This window comes from Oratosquilla oratoria, chromosome 35 (genome assembly GCF_046742065.1).
Source record: "Oratosquilla oratoria isolate Oo_2021 chromosome 35, ASM4674206v1, whole genome shotgun sequence".
NCBI classification, from domain to species: domain Eukaryota; kingdom Metazoa; phylum Arthropoda; class Malacostraca; order Stomatopoda; family Squillidae; genus Oratosquilla; species Oratosquilla oratoria.
The window spans coordinates 27,610,973-27,615,972 of NC_134811.1; the positions used below are offsets into that span (position 1 = coordinate 27,610,973).

At 32.3% G+C, this 5,000-nt stretch overlaps 1 protein-coding gene across 1 annotated transcript in view; it reads left to right on the forward strand.

The window, feature by feature from the left end:
- Positions 1 to 5,000, forward strand: part of LOC143018711 (uncharacterized) — a 17,344-nt gene that overhangs the window by 9,839 nt on the left and 2,505 nt on the right. The gene's annotated exons all lie outside the window — the stretch shown is intronic.

Genomic DNA, 5,000 nt, shown 5'->3' on the forward strand with positions numbered 1-5,000 from the left:
TGGGATTAGAATCACCAAAAGTTGAGAAAATGGTAGGAGGCGTAGTAGTAGAGAAAGGTGGAAAAACGGAAAAATCTTTAGTGGGAGGTAAACTGAAATGAGAAGATGTAGTATAAGAGAAAGTTAGAAAGGAAGCTAATTTTAGTCGAAGAAAAAGTTCTATCTGTCCACCGGGCATTGAGGCGTGGCGAAGAAGGATTTGATATCGGTTGACACTTCATCAATTTACGGATAGCTTTTGTACGCAAGAGGCCAACATTGGCATGAAACTAATTGAGTGATACACTCAATATTTTACAAACTAATTACAATAAATATACCTAACCTAGAACAACAGGAAAACATAGCATAAAGGAAAAGGAACACAGATGGAAGATGTATACAAAGAGAAATGTCGTTTGTATGGTAGTCTTTTACGGTCGCCTTGTGGAAGTTGACAGCGGAGCTGACCCCCGGGCGTTTGACCTAGTGTGAGGTCTCTCTCCTTCATTATCGTGGAAGGCCAGGCTCTTTCTGATGACCCAGTACCACACTACTCCTAAAATGTGTGCGCGTGTTCGCGTGCATGGTGCTGGAGTGAGCGTTACACTCATCTGGCAGAGTAACATGCTGTGACGTGCCTTGTAACGTCACTCTCTTGTAGTCTATCTTCTTGCAGTCTGTCTTGATTGCAGCAGGAGAAGAACATCCTCCCCACACCCCACACCCCACACCCCATTCTGTATGAGGGTGATGATTTGCCTACCCGTATTTTTAACGCAACTGACCCTTACTTAATCTAACCTAAATTACATAGCCTAAATTAACCGGACCTGATCTAATCTAACTTAACGTAACCCAATCTAACATTAACCAACGTAAACTATCCTGACCTGACCTAACCTAACCTAATCTATCCTACCGTAACCTAACATTACACAGCGTAAACTGACCTGGTGTAACCTAACCTAACGTAACCTAATATTAACCAACATAGACTAACTTGACGTAACCTAACGTAGCAGAAACTAACCTAGTCTACCCAACTTATCCTAACCAACTCAACCTAACTTAGCCTGATCGAATCAACTGAACACTTTCCTTACCTGACTCACTCATGCAAACAATCACCCTCCTTCTTATATATGAACAGACTGAACCTGGTCACTGTTATCGATTCATCAGTACTCTGGCTGTCGCCATGTGGCATTCCTAGATTAATTTAGTCAAGAAATTTTGGAAAATCGTGTGATACCACGAAGGACCAGAGTTCCCTAGGTGGGAAGTGGAGAGATTTCTTTAGTTTCATTTTAATTCCTTCCTTTGATGTGTCTTATTTTCTTTCAGTCTCTCTTATCTTATCTTATTCTATTTCACTTTGTTCTATTTTATTCTGTTTCAAATTATCTTATTATATTTCATTTGCTTCTATTTTATTTTATTTTATCTTATTTTATCTTGTTTTATTTTTATTATATCTTATTTTGTTTCATTTTGTTTCATTTCATTTTTCTTTATTTTAATATACTCTTTCTTATCTTATCTTATTTTTTTTTTACTTATCTTATAACGTTTAATCTATTTATTTGTTTATTTATTTTTATTAGAGGTTGAAATTCGTCTCTAGACATAAGAGAAAGATGCATGACTCTGGTCCATAGAGGCGCCAGTAACGGCTCTCCTTCCCTCTAAGTTACTGCATAAAAGTGATGCAGCCAATACCCCCATAATACCCTATACAAGGTGGTGAGGAAAGGGGGAGTTGGAGGATGGGGGGAGGGTAGAGTAGGGGGAGATGAAAAGGGGAGATGGGAGGGTGAGGGATGGTGGGGTAGGACAGCCATTCTCTTCCAGTGGTTTTGTCACAAAACCGTTTTGGCGTTCGCCATAAGAGAATAGGAAAATATAACATCCAAGAGGAGGAATGAGTCACCAAATACTTTTCGGGACGAGGGGAAATGAAAAGTCATGTTTTCTAGTAATAATGAAGTCGGACTTGTTTTGAAGATCCTTTTGGCTGCGCTTTCTTCCTTTTTTTTTTTTTTTGAGGTAAGATTTGGTTTCAAATCGTTCATTCCCCTCCCCTTCCGTAGCATTTTTTTCTGGTTTTATTAACCTTATTAGTTTGATTTTTTAATTAATTTCTTATTTGAATATTATGGTTTTATTTATATATCTCAGAATTCTTGTTTCTGTTACTAAAGGTCTTGTATCTACCCTTTACCTTCTTTTAAAACTCATCAGCACTTACCTCCGACTGGGCGCTGACATTCGGTCCCGGAATTGGAGCTAAGATTTTTCCTCAAATTTTATATTTATCCCCATATAAGGAGAGATGACAAGCGGAGACTGATCTCGTTCTCTTTCCACAATCTGATAACATGGAAACTGTCTTACACTAATGCAAAACACAAGAAGCATGAAGTTCAATTCCTGCTCTCTGAGCCATTCTGTCTTTATCAAACTTTTGGCACGTGAGTAATTTTTTTCATTCTGTTCTATCTTATCTCTATCTTTTTTTTTTTATCCTTTATCTATTTCTTATCCATTGCCTCTTCCATTTTTTTTTTATAATTTCCATCACCACCCCACCCATAATGCTTTCTGTTCGTCTGTATAATTTTTTTTTATTTGGGGGGGGGGGAGCGTTATAGGGGGTATGCGGCCATAAGCATGGTTTGTCAAACTTTTTTTTTCTTTCTTTTTTTTTTTCTTTTTTTTTTTTTTTGAAAGCCCATCGCCATAATTTCATTAGATCAATTAGCAATATTTTTCTGTGACCTATTTAATAAGCTCTATTTTTCCGCAGATATCAATGTTTCTGTATGTCAACGATGAACGTAAAACTCCGGCTTTGAGCGTATAATTACGTATAATTACATGCAGGTAACCTAAGGGAAGCTATCTGAAATTATATCCCCAGTAGATTTTTTTCTTTTTTTCTAAAAAAATGTGCGTACTTTTTGTCCCTATAGGCACAAACCTTTCTTTGTGGTCTTTTTCTTTTTTAATTTTCAAGACCATAGAAGGGAAGCTTATTAATTGGTTGTTTTTTTTTTCCCTTCTCCCTCCGTCCCCAAAAATAATAATAATAATAATAATAATAATGATAATAATGATAATGATAATAATAATAATAATAATAATAATAATAATAATAATAATAATAATAATAATAATAATAATAATGATAATAATAATAATAATAATAATAATAATAATAATAATAATAATAATAATAATAATAATAATAATAATAATAATAATAATAATAATAATAATAATAATAATAATAATAATAATAATAATAATAATAATAATAATAATAATAATAATAATAATAATAATAATAATAATAATAATAATAATAAAAACAATAATAATAATGATAATAATAATAATGATAATAATAACAATAATAATAATAATGATAATAATAATATAATAATGATAATAATAATAATAATAATAATAATAATGATAATAATAATGATAATAATAATGATAATAATAATAATAATAATGATAATAATAATGATGATGATAATAATAATAATAATAATAATGATAATAATAATAATAATGATAATAATAATGATAATAATAATAATAATAATGATGATAATAGTAATAATAATAATAATAATAATAATAATAATAATAATAATAATAATAATAATAATAATAATAATAATGATAATAATGATAATAATACTGTAGTTCATTGTACAATATTACCTGTGCTTATGTCTGAGCTATTATAAGATATAAGAATCTTCAGGGCCAGTATAAGTTTATTTGTAGTTTTTCGTAATCCTTACCAAAGAACATAGTTTAATATTAGACAGAAACCCACATTGCACACTTTACATAAGAACATAAGAATGAAGGAGACTGCAAGAGAACATAAAGCCTACACTCGGCAGTTCCATGTTCATTACCATCTATCATCCCCATCCATAAAGTTATCTAATATTCTCCTAAAACAACCAGTAGTTTTAGTCTATTCCATTCGTCGACCACTTTATTGATAAACCTATTTCCTTCTTGAATCTAAAGTTGTCCAATTCAAATCCATAACTGCGAGTCCTACACTGTTGTCTTAATATGATGACCTTGTATCACCTTTGTACCACTATCCTTAATTATGGTAATTCTAAGTCTGGTCACACGGGCGTGATAGGGGTAAATGAGCACCTTTTTTCATCACTTTTTAAGTTGTATATTCATCCAAGTGTGTTGAGCTGGCAAGTTTTGGTGCAGATGATTCAAAAGTCATTCATATATTATATAATATTCCTTTTTTATATAATATTTAATTTTAGTTATTTTAGAATTATTTTGTTGATGTTGTACGAAGTGTTTCATTGAACATCACTCAACCATAACGGTATTGTGCCTTTTTCAAACGTATTTATACTTTATAAAATGAAATAGGTTGGCCTCATGCGCGTTATGACGTCATTGTGTTTCCGTGAAATCATGTGACGTTTGCTATAGTATCTAAGTTCACATTGATATAAAACTAAAAAAAGTAAGTTAATGACCAAATTTTAACATAGAGTTACTGTGCAGAAGACGATTACAATAGCCAAATTATAGCCACAGTTAGTAGATTTCTGTTTTATGATAGTAGACATCATTGGTCAAGATTTAGTTCTAAGCATTGAAAAAATCCCAATAATGAATTGCTGAGTACAAATAATGACTGGCAGTGAACAGGGGACAGAGATGATCTTTCATCCACAAGGAGCTAAGATGAAAGGGAAATGATTGATGAGTGGGGGTGGGTGCATGCCTTTGCTGGCTACCTCCCTTGTAAATGGGAAGAAGCCTATTGGTCTATAGATAGGTATTTAATAAAAGGACATCTATGGGAAAAGAGTCCTACTTTCTCTCTCTCTAGAAAAAGAAAGTATTATTGTATATACACTAATTATTTGTGTCAGGAAAACAGTTCTCATTATAGAGGGAACGTTGGTCATTGACGACATGATATCATTCATCAACGACATGGCGTC